This window comes from Chrysemys picta, chromosome 2 (assembly GCF_011386835.1).
Source record: "Chrysemys picta bellii isolate R12L10 chromosome 2, ASM1138683v2, whole genome shotgun sequence".
Classification (NCBI taxonomy): domain Eukaryota; kingdom Metazoa; phylum Chordata; order Testudines; family Emydidae; genus Chrysemys; species Chrysemys picta.
In genome coordinates this window covers 254,082,647-254,102,029 of record NC_088792.1, presented here as the reverse complement: position 1 = coordinate 254,102,029, position 19,383 = coordinate 254,082,647, and the positions used below count along the sequence as shown (strand labels likewise).

The following is a 19,383-nucleotide window of genomic DNA, read 5'->3' as shown; positions in this document are numbered from 1 at the left end:
ATTTAAAATATTTTAGTCCTCCATCATCAGACTGAAAACGATCTGTTTCCTCTCTAATTCCATCACCAGTAAAGTACCAAATGTATATGTTATACAAGCATACTATCAGTCCTCCCCCCCGCCCACACACCCACCTGTGAAGCATTCTGCCTAAATCAGTAATAACAATAATATTTCAAAGTGGGTCGTCTGCTATTCTGAGTGTACAGACTATGAAATTCAGCCATTGAGCAATGGATGAATATAAATTAAGCAAGTTAAATTGCCTATCAAATCAAATTGCTTTAGAGCAGAAGTCTTATTGGATTTAAAAATGAATTGCTTTTCCATTAATTTGTACTGAAGTGGTGCTATTAAAGTGCTGGTTTGCTATGAGCTATGTATAGTTCCGTTTACAGGGTGCAGTCTCTAAGCAGCTAATTAACATAATCTAACTGAAAGCGATTGTAGAGAAAGTATTATTGATTCTAGTTTGAAGGCACATAATTATATTGTGTGTTAAGGTTTTTTCATTGTTGCCTAATGTACAAGCGTGATAGGGTTTTTTAGTGTGGCCATTTTTTGACTTAGTCCATACATTTTTTGCTGGAACTAAATAGAAAATATAGCGGGTTGTGTTTTAAATATGCAGAAAGGCATTCTACATCAATTATTCATTCTAAACAGAGCCAGAGAACACTTACTATTCACGCAGACAAACAGGGAGGATGGGGAAGGGGGAGTTCCAACACATGGTCTCAAATACAGATTTAAAAAAATTAAATAAAATGGAGAAACCCACAAGGATCACTTCTCAGCCGCTGCTGTCCTCCAACTCTGTGAAAGGTAGCTGAAAACATACTACTGGCAATAGTTCTTGATCATGTCCTTATTATCAGTGAATACAGGATGGCTGTAGATGCAGGAGATTACACTCATGGAAAATGAGAGGTTTCTTCTCATGTGTATGGAATGTCTTGGATAGGTCACAACATGAAGATAGTTCATCACAACAGACTCTTCAAATACACTACCCTCAAATCATACCTCTTTTAAAAAAGCATTTCTTTAAGAACATAGCAATGGCCCTATATTTGGACCAGCGGGCCATCTTGTCCAGTATCCTGTCTTTAACAGTGGCTACTACCACAAACTTTTGAGGAAGGCGCACAAACCATGCGATAGGCAGTTATGGAATAACCTGCTCACAGAGAATGTTTCTACATAATCACCACTAGAGGCTGATTTATGCCCTAAAATCATGAAGGTTTATTGAATTGGGTATACAGGGAACCTCAGAAAATCTTACTATATCTCGCAGGGCTGAGATATAAACATATAAAGAGCACAATAAAAGGAGTACCTTGTTTTATATCATTGTAACAAGCCAAGGATTCCAGGTATCTTGAACAGTGTTATTTCTAATCAACAAACTAGTTCTTCACTTGTGGTGTACAGTGAAACTTCAGAAATTTTTGGAATCTTTTCTGATTTCTGTTGCTGTGCAATCTGTATCTCTTTTTCTATGGTATTATTTTATGATTTATGAACGCTTTCTTTCACGTGCATGCTATGTTTCTATAGAGAAAGCAATCTTTTTTCCACACTTGATCTTCTCAGCTTGTCCACCCGCCACAAAATTTATTTCAGAAGTCTATGATTTTCAGCTCAGTATGTAAACTTGTATGCTTATAAATGTACATCTCTCTTTTCCTGATGAGCTAAATTCAGAGGAAGAAATAGGAACATCCAATGCGATATTTCAGTGTTGTCACAATGCAGTGTTGTCACAGTGAGCCATTTAGCAGACCAAAGATAAAGGGGAGAAGGGAAAGGAAGGAGAAGCAACTGGCTTTGTTCTCATGCTTTCATCAAAAATCCTCAACATTTTGAGGGGACATTGATTTTGTTCCATTCAGTGGGAACTGTGTGCAGAAATGTTGGTCATGGCAAGCAGTGAGGTTACAGTAGTATTATGCAAATAAGGATTATAGAATAAAAAGCTAATGTTTACTATGTTAAATATTTGGTTTTAAGTTCAGTGGCTTCGAGCTCCAGTGATCCAAATTGTAAGCAAAAGGCACTCTGTAAGTTGATATTACTGTCAATCAGTGTAATGCAATTGCATATCTCTTCAGAGACAGTTAATATGCTGTTCATTGGATGTTACCATAGAGATGCAAAATTGTTTTCTTTTCTCATTGATGTGAGATGTGCAGTGAATTTCAATACTTTACAGGAGTGGCAAAGTCAATACAAACTGCGATTGCTCACATTAATGCTACTCCTGATAACTCAGCAGGTGATATTATGTGTTTAAATGCAGAAATTACATCAGTTGAATTCAAGTGTGATGTTAAAGTGATTTTAGTTAAACCAGGACAACTTTGTGTGTGAACACTTTTTATAAGACAGATTAAAAAAGAAAATGCAAGAGTGTCCACATACAAAGTTGTGTTGCTTTAATGAAATCACTTTAACATCACACTTCTATTTAAACAAGGTCAGCTCCCAGAGTGCTGCACTGGGCAGTACAGCATGGGGAGAAGGTGACCAGCCCTCTGTGGAGAAAGAAGTGGTTCGGGACTATTTAGAAAAACTGGACGTGCACAAGTCCATGGGGCCGGATGCGCTGCATCCGAGGGTGCTAAAGGAGTTGGCGGGTGAGATTGCAGAGCCATTAGCCATTATTTTTGAAAACTCATGGCGATCGGGGGAGGTCCCAGATGACTGGAAAAAGGCTAATGTAGTGCCCATCTTTAAAAAAGGGAAGAAGGAGGATCCGGGGAACTACAGGCCAGTCAGCCTCACCTCAGTCCCTGGAAAAATCATGGAGCAGGTCCTCAAGGAATCAATTATGAAACATTTAGAGGAGAGGAAAGTGATCAGGAACAGTCAGCATGGATTCACGAAGGGGAAGTCGTGCCTGACTAACCTAATTGCCTTCTATGATGAGATAACTGGCTCTGTGGATGAGGGGAAAGCAGTGGATGTGTTATTCCTTGACTTTAGCAAAGCTTTTGATACGGTCTCCCACAGTATTCTTGCCGCCAAGTTAAAGAAGTATGGGCTGGATGAATGGACTGTAAGGTGGATAGAAAGCTGGCTAGATCGTCGGGCTCAACGGGTAGTGATCAATGGCTCCATGTCTAGTTGGCAGCCGGTTTCAAGCGAAGTGCCCCAAGGGTCGGTCCTGGGGCCGGTTTTGTTTAATATCTTTATTAATGATCTGGAGGATGGTGTGGACTGCACTCTCAGCAAGTTTGCAGATGACACTAAACTAGGAGGCGTAGTAGATACACTAGAGGGTAGGGATCGGATACAGAGGGACCTAGACAAATTAGAGGATTGGGCCAAAAAAAACCTGATGAGGTTCAACAAGGACAAGTGCAGAGTCCTGCACTTAGGACGGAAGAATCCCATGCACTGCTACAGACTAGGGACCGAATGGCTAGGTAGCAGTTCTGCAGAAAAGGACCTAGGGGTCACAGTGGACGAGAAGCTGGATATGAGTCAACAGTATGCTCTTGTTGCCAAGAAGGCTAACGGCATTTTGGGCTGTATAAGTAGGGGCATTGCCAGCAGATCGAGGAACGTGATCGTTCCCCTTTATTCGACATTGGTGAGGCCTCATCTGGAATACTGTGTCCAGTTTTGGGCCCCACACTACAAGAAGGATGTGGAAAAATTGGAAAGAGTCCAGCGGAGGGTAACAAAAATGATTAGGGGTCTGGAGCACATGACTTATGAGGAGAGGCTGAGGGAACTGGGATTGTTTAGTCTCCAGAAGAGAAGAATGAGGGGGGATTTGATAGCAGCCTTCAACTACCTGAAGGGGGGTTCCAAAGAGGATGGAGCTCAGCTGTTCTCAGTGGTGGCAGATGACAGAACAAGGAGCAATGGTCTCAAGTTGCAGCGGGGGAGGTCCAGGTTGGATATCAGGAAAAACTATTTCACTAGGAGGGTGGTGAAACACTGGAATGCGTTACCTAGGGAGGTGGTGGAGTCTCCTTCCTTGGAGGTTTTTAAGGCCCGGCTTGACAAAGCCCTGGCTGGGATGATTTAGCTGGGAATTGGTCCTGCTTTGAGCAGGGGGTTGGACTAGATGACCTCTTGAGGTCCCTTCCAACTCTGATATTCTATGATTCTATGATTCTCTGATTAAACCAGTAGAACTCTGTGTAGGTTATGCTTTAATGGAGATAGGCTTCCCAAAATGCGTATGGCTTTCTGTACATTAGTTGCTATGTACACACAATATGAACGTACCCACACCTCTATTGCTGGTTTCAGAGTAGCAGCCGTGTTAGTCTGTATCTGCAAAAAGAACAGGAGTACTTGTGGCACCTTAGAGACTAACAAATTTATTAGAGCATAAGCTTTCGTGGACTACAGCCCACTTCTTCGGATGTATATATATGTTCCACTCTATATGCATCCAAAGAAGTGGGCTGTAGTCCACGAAAGCTTATGCTCTAATAAATTTGTTAGTCTCTAAGGTGCCACAAGTACCTCTATTACTGTTACTCAGGTGTATCACTTATAACGAAGAATGGGCATGTGGTTAAGGAAGCAGAACTGGGAACAAAACCTGTGCAATAATATACCCTGCCACAGAGTCCCTCAACATGCTTTCCTGGAGAACAGTGCTGTCAGTAGCATCACAGCCCAGTTAGGCTAATGGTGGTGGCCTGCGCTCCCCTGTGCCTCACTTTTCATAAGGAAAAACAGTACTTTGCACTTGTCGTAGCTCCCTTGCTAAATTCGCCACCTCTTTTCACCTTGATCAGGAGATTCCTCTCCTTCCCCAACTTCTGCAACAAACCCCAAGGCACAGAAGGGAATATTCTGGCACTGCTTGGATTTCTATAAGGCCTTGAAATCCTACTTTTCTTAAACAGCGAAGTGCAGAAATTCCCACTCACTCATACTAGGTTCCCACTAGAGACTTAAAATCTCATCAACTAGTTTCCTGTCAGATCCATTCCTACATCTGGCCTGCCTGTAAAGGTGGGGGCAGTCGCTGCAGGCCCTTTGGCTCTGCAGCACACAGCCTCAATTCTTTCAGTCATTATGCAGCCCAGATTAGTTCAAACATATACCCACATTCAAGGGGTCTGGTTTATTAACTCTGTCTACAGAGTGTAACTCACTTCTTTAGCCACTCAAATCCGTGCCCACTCTGGATCCAAGTAAGGGTTCTGGTCAGTTTCCTCCTACTCCTCAGTGTTGATAAGCTTCATAATGAAAGGAGTGCTAATGGTTATGTGATTGCAATTTCCAACGAGTATTCTATATTGGATGACCAGCTGTCTACCATGAAGGAAAAGGACTTATTGTAGGATTCTATCCCATAGATTGCTGGAGAACTTGGACTAAGGAGTCTGAAAAAGCAACACTTGATTACAGATGACACCATCAAGTTATGGGAGAGAAAAAAAAGAGGTGCACGGCAGAATAGATACACTGGAAAGTCAGAATCGAGTCAGTGAAGAGAGAAAGAAATGGACAACACACGAAAAGAAACATCTTGAGCGAGCAGTCAAGAGGACTTGTTGGAATGAACATAGTCAGTGGTGAGAAATCCTCTGAAAGACATGGCCAAAAATGTGTATTTGAGACTTGGAAGGTAGAAGGTCCAGGTTCACTTCCTACCTCTACCAGAGTGTAGTGTAGCCTAATCAGGCTGTTTGACAGCTTTTGACTAGAGAGCCTAGAGACAGAGGACTAGAACCTGGACGCAGGTGGCTAGATCTTAAGGCTTGCAGAGCTCTATACGGTGTAGAATCCACTGGTGGAGAGGAACAGCTGGAAGTCAAAGGCGGCTCTAAACCACCTTGTAGTGGGGCAGTAACCCCACTCCTGCCCTAAAGGGTTTAAAACAGCCCTGTGAGAGGGCTGTAGCGGGGAACCAGTAAGCCTGGGCTGACTGGGGAAGCAGCCGCAACTGGGCCACGCCCCAATCAGGCCTCAGCTGGCCCTAAAAAGGGGCTGCTAGGCTGGAGCAGCCGCTCTCTAGATGTTGAGAGGGATGGGCCTGGTTGCTGGGAGCTGAGCAGGGTACCTAGACTGGAGCAGGGCTGGGGAAAGGCCAGAAGAGCTGGGGAGCTCTTGCTTGGAAAACCCCCAGGCTGCAGGCCTTGCTAAAGGCTGAAGAAGGTACTGGGATTGCAGTGGGGCAGCCCAAGGTAGGCAGAGGCAGCAGGTCCAGACCCTCCTTGCCAATGATGAGTGGCAATTATACTGCAGTCTGCCCCAGTGAGCGGGAGCTAGATTGTGACTGGCAGTAACCAAAGACTGAGGCGAGGTGGGGATAGGGGATTGGGGGTTCCCTGGGGAGGGGAGACCCAGTGAGAGTGTGGGGTACTGCAGGGGGCAGAACCCCGAGAGAAGGGGCACTGGGGTCTGGGAGGGACACCGGAGCCAGCGGCAAGTGAGACACTGGCCTGCAGAGGGCGCTCTGGAGGCTGGCGAGCTAATTCCCTGGATGACCAGCAGGAGGTGCTATATGGTGAGTCGTGGTGCCGTTACACACCTTTATGTTCCAATAATCCTGGGGCTGGCTGAGTAATTTAGGCCCCAGTGTAATCTGGAGCAACCATAGGGCTTCTCTAATCTGCACCTAGCTGCAGTATCCCTCAAAAGGCTGTGCTAGCAACTGGGAATGTAGGAGCACAGCAGTGCTCTGGCTATTCACCTTTTCCCAGCCATAAGCCTAGTGCATTCCTATGCATGGGTTGCAAAGGGATATCATAAAGGGCCAGCTAAACTGGCTCTGACATTGGAGATTCCTCTAGGCCAAAGGAATCCTCATCAGATGACTGTAGCCAATTTAAAATTTGTGTGCTGATAAAACAAAGCAAACTTCATGGCGGGGCAGGGGGCAAGGATCTGGCCTAGAGTGACTTAAAGAAATGGAGTTTGGAGGGAGGGGGATGGTCATTCTTTTCTTGCCTGACTTTCATCAGAGAAATGGAACTATCTATTGCTCATGCTGGTTGGCCAAGTCAAAGTTCTGTTAGGAGATAAGACTGTTTCTTTTTCTTTTTTGTGTGCATATCTTCTTTAATTTTGTTCCCTTCCAGATGTGCTGTGTATTGATTTTATAAATGTGTCTATTTTAAAGCAGCATTTTCAACAACTTCTTGGTGCCTTCCCTCTTCCAAACATAGCTGACTCCCATCCCCAATGATCACAGCACTATACACATGGCCATTTGGGGGAGCATTAGCCAAATGATGATTTGGCATTCACCCCAGGTTTAACTGATTCCCCTGCCAGTACATAAGAACATCAGAATGGCCCTACTGGGTCAGATGAATGGTCCATCTAGCTCAGTATCCTGCCAGAGCTCTTATTCAAGTCTATGGCAGTTCCAGACAGAAGATGTGGCATTAACCGTGCTTTGCAACTCACAGTACATGATCACTGGAAAACAATATGTCATAACTAGAGATGACCTCAAATTGGGAAATTCAAATCTGGGTATAGATTTCAAAACGCCTTCCCTGCCAAAATAAATAAATAAATAAATGTTTGCAGTTTCTCAGATCCATGGTTTTGGTTTGAGTCTGTTTCTAATGAAAATGAAATTGAAAGAGAAGAATTAGTTCAAATAGGATGGCCACTGCCACATCCTCAGAATAAAGGACATTCCAGTACTTCCGAGGTCATGCCACAAGGAGGTTGCCATTTTGAAGAGCGCGCCATCCTGCCCCTGCTGGTGTGACCTCACATGCACAGTGCATGCAAGATCATGCTGGCAGGAGTGGAGAAGCATGCTCTTCAAAATGTTGTCTCTCATCCATGGTACTGGACATATGCTGTCAAGACTGATTCCCCACTCTGGCACTTCGAGTGCAGAAGGTGGGGGCCCGCAAGGATTCTAAAAATTAATACTTGCCACTCCAGGCTTGTATTAAACTCCAAGGTTACTGCTTTTCTCTGACCTGGGCTTGGTAAACCCTGCCACCACCCAAGTGAAAAACTGCCTCTTGCAAATCCTGGAAAGACTCACTTGGGAAGTTTTCCCTGAGGCCCCTTGGCTTTTCCACCCCTCCCTTGGGGAAGCTGAGAACGAAAACAAACAAAAGGGAAACCCAGCTGTTGGCACCAGCTAATTGAAAAACATATGCACAGACCTTTTGAGACACAAAACCAATCGGGTTTTTAAAAAGATAAATTTTATTAAAAAAAGAAGAAAGAAAACACATCTGGAAAATCAGGCTATTGCGAGATGTTATAGAGCAACGGAAAAGGGGTTAAACACCAGGAATAGCTCCCTGGGGTCCAGCTTAATGTTATAAAAGAAAACAAAAATACCTGAGCTTAGCACAGAGGAGATCCACAAGCCAGAATAAAGAAATAAATCTGATCGCGTCTATCTAAACATTCCCTGTCCCAATGAATCCTTCTAGGTAAGGAAGATAATTTTTCATACCTGGTTCAAACTTTACACAGCATTCCTGCTGCCTCGTCTCTTCAGCCAAGAGAGAACAACTGAGAGACAAAGGGAAAGCTTTTTTCCCATTTTTAAAAAGTTCTAGCCTTCCCATTGGCTCTTTTAGTCAGGTGCCCACTCCCTTTCCTTTACCTGGGGGACTTTTTTAACCCTTTACAGGTAAAGCAAGCAGAGAACAGCCACCAAGAGGGACTTTATAGTTAACTGGCTGGCTGGGTGTCATAAAAGGGAGCTTCTTCCCCCCCCCCCTTCATTTATCACATATGCACACCCGATTTTTTTTTCTCAATATCAGACGGGTCAAAACCATAGACAAAGAGGACTGTCTGGCTTAAAACAGGATGAATGGCCTGCCTAATTTCAAATCACTGATGGATCATCTCAGTGGTTTTATTTGTTTGTTTGGTGGTAAAGGTATATTTTGTTCACTTAAGTAAAATGTTAAATATTATAAATTTGCAGACTGTAGATAATTGTAACTGAAATTAAGATATAACATTTGTTTGTGTTTTAATCTAGTGGACCTATAGGTTACAAAAAGCCATTTTAGACTGTGATGAAGATAGCGATTTGTCTGTAGTTTCTGTTATTCTGTTTGCCAAAAATCTTGCAAAAGTAATAGATTGAGTTAAATTGTTGTAGATTTAACAATAAATGATTCTGTCCAGAGGGATTAAAAGCGATTTGAAATAAAAATATTATATTGTAATTTCCAGCATCTTTTCATGCTTAGATATTCCTTAACAAGAAGAATCAATACACTGATTCATTTTCTTGAAATATAGGGCAGACATATTATTTTGTCCAGAAAACTGGCAGTCTGAAGGTAATTGGCCCTTCTGTGATCGCTCTCAGTTCAGTTTAAGCATCGACAGGTCAATCCAACTATCATTTTGTTACATTGTGTGTGGTTGTGTCTTGCTAGAAATCTCAATCCACACACTTGCTTGGAAGCTTTTATCAAACTGCCATTCAGAACTGTCTGCTTCCTTACACTGCTAACTGGTAAGCCCTAGAGAGGTATTCATCTGATTTTAAAAAGATTTCCCTAGTGCACTAGTACTTATGGTTAGAAACAGGAAAAAAACTGGAAAATTGCATTCTCCAGGGCTCTATCACATTGAGCTGAATACTTTAGGTATAGGAATGCAATGTCATCCTGCTATTTGTATCGCCATGGATCCAAGTAATGGACATCTTATTGCATAATAATACTTGCTGCAACTAGTTAGATCTGTTACTACTAAGTGACAGTACCAGTGTAATCAGTTTCTTAAGGCTGAGTACAAATTCTCCTTTACATAGGTTGGAGCTTATAAAGTTGGTTACTATTTGTGATCATGAACTAGTAATTGGTTAGTGAAAGAGCAGTACTGTTGATAGATGTTCAGTAGGGCAATGCATCCCAACTCCCATGTGTGCTGAGCCCTCCCTGGAAGGCTGCTATCGGGCATGCCACTGGCTGATCATGACTTCTGAAAGCAGCTTTTACAAAGTGAAGACTTACTTAGAGAGAGTTGCATTGTAAGCATGGGGAACTCCAGAACTTTTGTTTTAAAATGTGATTACTTACTATGGGCCGAGGCCTACCAGGACTGCATGATCTGACCCTCAAAGATTCTCATGTAAGTGATTATAGGTGCAAACTTTTGCCAAAATGTTTTACTTTTGTCAAGTTTTGCAAGGCTAACACAGATATTTTCTCACATGCACCCCTCATTCCCCTGCTTCCATTGACCAAATTCTGCTCTTGGATTATGTCACTGTGGTGCCTTTTCTGCGAGTAGCAGTTTGGGGCAGAGACTGAAGAATAAGGGCCAAATTTATCATTGCACTGCATCTTCTTCGTTGAGGAGCTCCTGGGTAGCATAGAGCTGGCATAATGGCTGTAGCAGCATGGGAGGCATGTCAGGTGCGTTCCTTGGGGAATAGGGACATAGACAACTGAACATGAGGGAGGGCAGCTCCTGAGGCTGCTCTAACCTTCACGGGGGGCTTAACAAGCAGGAGCGCTACCAGCTTTTCTGCCGCCCTAGGCGGCGGAAGGTCCTGCCCCGAAATGCTGCCCCCCACAGAGGCGGCGGAAGGTCCTGCCACCAAAATACTGCCGCGGTCACCGCCCCCCAAATTGTAGTGCCCTAGGCGACCACCTAGGTAGCCTAATGGGTTGTGCCGGCCCTGTTAACAAGTAATCCTGCTAAACCCAGAACAGGAGAGGCAGAAAGGCCCAGAGCCTCAAAGGTATTTAGGCACCTAATTCACATTGAAATCAAGAGATAGCGAGTAAGGATAATGGAAACACAAGGTTACATATAAAACAAAATCATAACATGCTTTGTCATGACTAAACTTAACAGGTAACCCTCCTGTCTAAAGAAGTTTATTTCACCCAATGCCTTCTGCAGCATCCTGAGACACATCTGGTTGTGATCTCATTTTCATGAATGTAAATGCATTGCCCATTTACTTTCCAGCTGCAGGAAGACTGGTGTCTTCTTTGTTCACCAAATATAGTCCAGCAAACTTTTGAGGTACATCTCAAGAGAAGGTTCTCTTTTACCTGGTGCATTTCTATACCTGTTAGTTCCTTTCTGAAATTCTTGCCATCCTTCATCTGCAGTCAGCTTAGATGGGTGATTGGAGACCCATTGTGAATGAGACAATACTTAATACATTTTAATAAGGAGACAGGTGAATAAAGATCCCTTTTTGTGACAGAAAATTTGTTTGTCAACTATCTTAATACAGACTTTAAAACATTTTCAGTTTATGTACATGACTCCTTACATAATATTTGTACATACATTTCACAATGATATTAATGACCCGTGCGACACTGGCTTTCATTCATGACCTCATGTGATATTCTTTGGTGAACTAGCATGTACCTACCAGAAACAATACGTTCTTATAAGCCTCATACATAGTTTTATTGTGTGTAATTATATTAAGGTACTAAAGTTAAGTACTCAAAAGTTTGGAAATACCAGAACTTAGATTTCCTGTGTGTGACTTCTTTACTTAAGCTGTCATGAAGCTAAATGCTTTACATTTTTGAAAATGTACACTCCCTATATTTTTGTACTGCTGTTGGATCTCTCTCCAAGGCTATGTTAATCTCTCTCTGCGACACATACCTGATGTGATACTTTACCTGCTGCAACTTAAACTTATGTAGCTATGAAAAGCCACATTTCTTTCACTTTGTACTGTGTCATGTTGAATGCAAGCAAAATAAAAGCAGTTTAAAAAAAAACAACAACCTAAAAACAGCCACTTGTGATAACCTGAGCTTTTGCCAGCTCCATGCCCTAACTTCATGGTACAAATTTAAGGATTAGTTCTACAAAGATTTACACATGTGTTTAACTTTATACACCTGTGACCGGGCGTACCAGGCCCTGAACCCCCCTGCTTGTGATCCTACCACATCCCATTCCCAAATGAAGCAGTTGGAGGTGAGTCCTCCAAGTAGCCTAGAGAGGCTGCGTGGGACGCAGCCAATCAGAGAGAGGCTGCATGGAGCAGCCAGTCCTGGCCCAGCAGGCCCATATAAAAGGAGCTACAGTGCAGCCTAGAGAGTAGTTGTTGCCTGGAGTTTGCTGGCAGGGGCCAGGAGAGTAGAGAAGGTTAAAGTCTTCAGCCTTATGGTAAGGGTGAAGTGTTCGTGAAGGTGCTGGGGCCACGGGGAAGTTGCCCAGGGAATCATAGCAGTCACACAGTTTAGTTAAAGGGATACAGCAGTTGGCTGCTATTCTTAAGGTTCTTGGTCTGGGACCTAGAGTAGTAGGTGGGCCTGGATTCCTCCCTTCCCCCCTCCCTCCCCCATTAGCTACTGGGGAAGTGGCCTGAATAGTGAACTCTGATACACCTCTGGGTGGAGACCTGAACTGTTTAGTGGCCCAGTTGGAGAGCTGGACCAGAAGGACCCAGAGGGGGTTAAGACCTTGCCTACAGAGAGAGAGCCCTGGAGGCATGGCTTGATACCAGGGCTTGGATGTTTAAAGACTGGGATTGCTTAAAGCCTGAGCCTAGGGAGGGCTAGAGGAAGAGGCAAACTGAGGAGTACTGGGATAGGCCCCTTTTGAACTATTTACCCTGGAAAGGGGTTGTATTTCACATTCAGACTGTGTGAGACTTGGCTGGAGGGCTAAGTCATGGAAGACCTACTGCAATTAGAGGGTGCAGGCACATCACTTGGCCAAGGGGGCACTCATGAGAGATGGGTGCCACCCCATGACAACACCCTCAGTAATCACACTGACTATGATAGGAATGCTTACAGGTGTAAGTCTGTAAGATTGGGGCATACTCTCTTCTGGACCACCTGGCCTAGCGTCCTAATTTGTGGAAGCAAGAATGAGCATTGCTAGGGCATCAGTAGAATATCTTCGGTGTGCCATTTAATTAGGCAGGAGGGTTTTCATGTAGGATGGAAGGTATCTCTGAGACCCATTCTCTTGTTTCCTTCTTTTAGGATCTGATCATGCAAGGTGCTGAAGGTAAATGGACCTGAGGAGACTCAGCACCTAGTAGGATTATTGTTTGTGTTATGATAGAACCTAGAGGCCCCAAACAAGATCAGGCCCTCATTGTGCTAAACATATAGTAAGAGCAGTCCCTGCCCTGAAGAACCTGCCGTCTAAAGACAGACACAAAAAGGGGGAAATAGTAAATATGATGTCATCTCCACTTTACAGATGGGGAGTGGAAACACAGATATTAAATGACTTCCCCAGGATCACATACAGTCTGTGGTAGAGCTGGGAGTTGAATATAGGTGTCTTGTGTCCTAACCAAGTGTGTCAACCAGAAAACCAGCCTTCCTCTCCAAGGGTTGAACCCTTAGATTCAGGCTCACCACCCCATCTTCAGGTGCAGAGGGCCTAACAGATGTAGAAGAACCTATCACTCTGGTTGGGAATGAGAGATCAGTGGAGATGTCAGTTTTGGTTTTGAAATTTTAAAATTGTAAGTGTACTCAGTTTTTGGTGAGTGCATATTTTATAAGTCAGCAACAATAGCAACAGATGGTATAATGTAGTATTTTCCATATTAAGTTATGACCCTCTCACCACTTATCACCAGGTGCTTAAAGGGTTAAAAAATTGTGCTCCGTCTAGACAGCAAGGGGAGATATGATGTTAGGTTTCCTGTAAGGCTTAACTTGTATCAGCTCACTTTATTTCCTTTCCAGATATTATCAGTCCACCAATTCTTATGTAGGAAAAGAAATATTGGCAGTGACTGGGTACTAATATTCCTTCATATCGCAGTACAGGATTTGTTGCATTTTGTCCTCTGAAATAATCTCCATTTAGTCTCGATTTTTGTGATAAATTGAAACAGGACTTTACACAATGATTTGTATACCCAAGGCGATAGTTGGGACATCTTTGTAACCTGGAGTTTCATTAAAATAGATTGGAAAGGTTCAATAAACTGGAAATATCTGAAGAAACTTAACCTTTCCCCCTCATTCTTATAACACGCACATAATCAAGATTATTATTATTTTTTTAAAAAAAGAACTTTGCAATGTTCACACATTTTGTAGGAGCTAAAGATGCTTCCTTTGTTGGATTCTTCAAAAACATTCTCGGACTGAGCGCTGTTAAATATTATCCTCTCTGTTTGAGGGTTTTTTAAATACATGAAAGAAACCTAATCAGTCAGGTAAGGCACTCCATAGATGGGAAGCACACATAAATCTGCTTCGACAGGAGTGCTTTTTAACCAGACAGTTGTTATTCCTACAGAGTTGTGTAGAGCAAGTTCCGGTTTTGTTTTTGGGTGAGGGGAGGGAAGCCCCATTTCAGGGCCCAGTCCTGCATTGTTCCAAATGCCCTGACCCCCCCCCCCCCCCAAGTCTTCACTGGGGCATGAGGGTGTTCAGTGCTTCACAGGCAGGGTTCAGTACTCTACAGGCTAGTCTAAAATGGTAACTTTGAGATTCCCAGTTAAATTCTCCCACCAAGGGATGAATAAATTCTTAAGAAATGATTTTTTTATACTTCATAATGGGATGTTTTTTACTTCCTGGAAGAAGAACGATCTATTCTGCTGCATAGCTTACTCTGCTGTGTGTTAGCTGGAATGAAAGCTAAGCACTTTAGGGAAATACTCTATGCTTGCTTATTTTGGGCTGGGTAGCTTGTTTTGATATGGACTGGATATATCAAACTTATTTTAAAGTTTGCTTCATCTGTCCTGTGGATCCTGATAGACAAGAATCTGTCTATTTTTGTTACCCACATAGCTGATATTTAAATAAACACCAGTTATTGATAACCCTCCTCTAGAATCCTTTCAATAAACGTTGGTTACTTTTAATTTTCATTAGTTGAGGTTGAAAGCTGACATCAGTGGAAAGTCAAGTGGATGTTTAACCACAAGGAAGTGTCTGTACTAGCTCTTTGTGCAGGTAGTAATGGAAGTTCCTTTCCTCCCCTCCCCGCAACTTGACTTAAAGTTGCTCCTGTGACTCTCATTCCCTCAAACTTTAACTGTGATCCGTGCCACCATAAGTCAGAGTATATGCTAGGGGAGGTTTTATTTTACCAGACTTGCATACACAAGTAAAAGCTGGCACGCCTGTTGGATACAGAACAAAACCCCTTTGTTGCTAAAGGCTCCTTACTTTGCATGTTGTGCAGTGTGGTTTGTAGAGTATAAATAATAACCACACCAAGTGCTCACTTGCTTCAGAAGTTTGTAATGATGAATGAAAGGATGTGGGGCTTGCTTCCGATTTCTTACTGGTTTTATACTGGTGTACCTTCATTGGTGTGCAGCAGATGAGGGTCTGTCCCATGAAGTCTTCCAGAACCAGCCCAAGTGATCCTGGTAACCACAGTGCTTGAAGCATTTATATAAATGTATATATTTCTGTATTGCCTATATTGCCACTTCTGCTCTATAAAAGCATTTTTTCCAATGAGACTGTTACATGGAACTCCCACATTAGACCAGTCATAATTTACAGGAGTGTAGATATGTTGTTCAAGCCGCATTTTAAGTAACTATTCAGACTTTATGTATAGAGTTGTCAGGATGCACAAAACATGGGTCAAAGGGCATATTATACTGAACAAGGCAAAAACATTGACAGAAAATAACTTAGTTATTAGTTATCTCAGTAATTGTAGTGTACTGGGTATTCTTATTGTATCCAGAGAACTTTAAGTAATACTGCAAATACATAAATAAATGAGTTACCTGTGTAAGGCAAAACAGGTTTATCGGGTTGACCGATGTAGACATTTAGGAACACAAATAAATGGTAAATAGCTCACTTGGAGGAACGTAAACTCACTACCAAAATAAATTATGGATGGAGCTAGTTGCACTGCCTATTATTAAGGATGCACAACACCTCCCATTTTAAGATCCTGTTTTTAGGTTGCCAAACAATCATTTGGGCTAAAATTTGCTAGTCTGAGTGTCAGCCTCAGACTGAATTATTTTGGAGCATTTCAGCCAAAGTGGATCATCTATTTCCAAGAATGAAGATAGAGAAAATACATTGTTTTGCCCATGTTAAAGAGTCAAGCACTGAAAAACTAGGAAATGCTACAAATAAGGTTGCCTGGGCAACCTTAATTTGGCCCTCTTGTGCATGTGTAATTACATGATCACCTACTATTTTTTCCACAGTCTCAAGACTCATTCAGTGCATAGGATGGGTGGTGCTCTGGGAACCAATCAATGCTATGTCGTGAAGGAGGCTGTTGTCTTCAGGGTCCCTGATTCATTTGTTGCAGAAGCTGGAAGAAGTGCAGTGAAGGAGGCAGTGAATTGCAGGGAGAGAAAGAATGATCTAATGGTTAAGGCAATTGAATACTGTCCTGGAGAGTTGGATTCTATCCCTGCCTATGCCCCAGAGAACCTGCATGATGCTAGTCAAGCCACTTAAACCAGACTGTTCAAAGGTGGACATTAGTTGTGTGTTTCTCATTTTCTGGGTGCCCAGCTTGATATCATGGGGTCGGATTGGTGGAAGTGCTGAGCGCTCACAGCTGCAGCTGAAGTGAACGGGAGCTGTGCTTTGAACATAAGCATTACATAATGCTAAGTACTCTGAAAAACCAGGTTCTAGTTATCTCAAATTGGGCACCTAAAATTACCGCATATTTTTAGTTAATTTCTCTGTGCATCAGTTCCCCATCTGTAAAACATTTTCTTACGTCACCAGGGTATTGTGAAGATACATCAATTAATTTATGTGAAGTACTCAGATACATGAGAAGCAGAGGGTTTTTTGTGCTTATATCAGCAGAGCTTTTACCAGTGTTTCTGGCTGGGATCCTCGAGGTCCTTTCAGTGGAGGTGTGATTGTCTTTCAAGTCCAGCTGCAGGGTCGCTGGTATTCAGTTACTCAGGAACCTATCAGGTCTCCAAATATTGCTCCATCTGGAATATTGATTGATGTTTTTACAATCACACCATTGGCTTTCTGATATTCCCGTGCAGTATCCCATTGTTTGGTTCCCTCTTGCATTGAATAGGTTAGGTCAGTGGTTCTCAAACTTTATTTTTCACGGACCACTTGAAAATTGCTGAGGGTCTCAGTGGACCACTTAATGATCTTTCCAAATGTTGTTTGTACCCTTAGCTAAGTATTGTAAAGCACTTTGGATAAAAGTGCAATATAAAAAAAACCTTAATAATAATAATCTTTTTTTGTTCTACAAATAAAAGCACACAACTCATATTTTAATAGTCTTAACTTTCTAATGTGCCCTCTCTCCCCCGCCACGGCAGCCCCCAAGCTGGGGCTGGGAAGGAGGGCTGTCTCTACCTGGCAGCCACAGCTCTGGAGCTGGGGAAAGTCGCCTCTTTCTCTGGCTGCCACAGCCCTACACATCCCAAATGGCCCCCACCCCTTGGGCTCCATTAATTAGGTGGGTGGGCCTTCATTCTCTTGTGTGCGGCCACCCAGGTGCACACTTTAGAGAGAACTATCCACGGACCACCTGAATGGAGCTTGCAGACCACTGGTGGTCCGCAGACCACAGTTTGAGAACCTCTAGGTTAGAGTATCAGATTTTATCTCCATTCCATTTTTTATGTTCGTTCCTACCCAGTTTTATCTAAGTTGTTGACTTGTGCAGTTAACTTAACCAGTTTAGCATCCATTATAATGGCTATAGATATTTTAGTTTAAGCTGTATTAGAATTAATTTGCTCTAGGACATATCTGATATAGCTATCTGAATCACAAGAGTAGATTGTGCCTCCTGATGCTTTCTGGCCAAAAGAAGATGGCACCTCACCTTTTGATGTCTTTGATTATGTCTACACAGCAAGCATCAGTCCACGACAGCAAGTTTCAGAGTCTGGGTCTACAGACTTGGGCTTGCAGACCTTGCATCATGTCCTTAAAAATAGCTGTGTAGATGTTCAGGCTTGGGCTGAAGCTTGGAATCTGAAGCCAATCTCCTCCCTAGGCTTCAGAGCCTGAGCCCAAATGTCTACAAAGCTATTTTTAATGATGTAGCGCAAGGCCCACCGCCCAAATCTGTTGACTCAGGCTCTGAGACTCGCAGCCATGGGTGGCCACTTACTGGGAAGACTCCCCTTTACAGTTTCTTATAAAACGAAAACCGCTCCCTGCCCCAGATGCTCATGGACTTTTCAATGTTGTCACGCCTAATGTTGCAAGTAGCACTCAGTGCAATAACCTGTTGAATTTTTAGACATTAAATTGTTTTCCCAGTAAATTGCTGGTTGTTCTCAAATCTGCTGTGCTGTATTGACTTGGTTTTCCCCGTTCTCTTGTATTCAATCCTTTTATAATCTCAGTCTTTCCCCATTTCATCTAGAATTTGTTTATGCTTCAGTACATGGTGCTGTAAAGCTGCTGGTGTCACTACTTTCTCTTCCTCACCTGTTTCAGTGCACATTATATGCTTGTCAGGCATGGAACCATATAAATCCTAGCAGGTGAATACAGTGTCCCCTCCCCCACCTGCCTCCTTCACGTCAGCCAGGAGAAGTGTTGGCCAGTACAAGGGAGCATTTGCTGTACTCTCTCCTAGAAGGAAGCAGAAGGTACCTTCCAGACTGTTCACCCGATATGTGCTGCCTAGGCACAGTGCCTCCTGGTATTCCTGCTTAGGCAGGGTGGCCCAGTACTGCTCATAGCACAGGTCAGTGGCAAAAAGCCACAATATAGCCCTTAAGCTCTTCACATCAGCACCTTGTCTTCCTATTTACCTGTCTGCTGTTGGCACTATAGAAATAAATCCAATAACTACATTCATGTAACATTATGGTGGTATGGTTAAGCACTCAAATCCGGTAACATACTGCAATCTTCACTCTTCCTCAGGTATGCATTATGACACTGATTAACTAGATGATCATGCTACTCATACTTAGAAAAAAGTATAGTATGCTTAGATAACATGTGTAATAAGATATAGCAGTGCTGTGTTCTACTCCTTCTATGCTTGATAGTCTGTGACATTGCACTCTATATGATTTTATGAAAGTATGCGGAGTATGAATATAATGTAACTGGAATATGCTTCATGCAAAAGGTCTCTTGTAAGGTATCATTACAAAGCTTATAATTTACGGAGTGCGGTCATCCTATTTGTATAAATGTATCACTCTTGTATCTGAAACTAGAAATATAAAATATAACTCTGAGGGCCTATTGTAATTATGCAAAGTGTGGGCCATTAATGGTGGTTTGGTATCTTGATGACACCCATTAACCAGGACAATTGTCTGTAGATGGCTCTGTTTATTTGTAAGTCTTCCTGTATACATGTGTGCTGGCAAGTGGGTAATGAAATCTTACAGTGACATGTGATCAGGTCACCTGAACTGGAATCCATCTTTAACCTGGTGCTTTTCCTTTAAAAAGAAGGGGTGGGAACCCAGAGGGACAAAGGATTCCTGCCTTATGCAAAAGAGATATAAGTGAACAAAGG

At 42.8% G+C, this 19,383-nt stretch overlaps 1 protein-coding gene across 3 annotated transcripts in view; it reads left to right on the top strand.

The window, feature by feature from the left end:
• The window catches only part of LOC101933747 (uncharacterized), a 159,511-nt gene that overhangs the window by 24,179 nt on the left and 115,949 nt on the right, over positions 1-19,383 (top strand). Inside the window, exon 4 of one of the 3 annotated variants that reach the window (XR_010598033.1) lies at positions 5,337-11,611. The exons of 1 other annotated variant lie outside the window; for it this stretch is intronic. The gene's annotated coding sequence lies outside the window, so the exon portion shown is untranslated. Of the gene's footprint in view, positions 1-5,336; positions 11,612-19,383 lie in introns of those variants that run through there. One more of the 3 variants, XR_010598032.1, reaches the window with a different exon arrangement.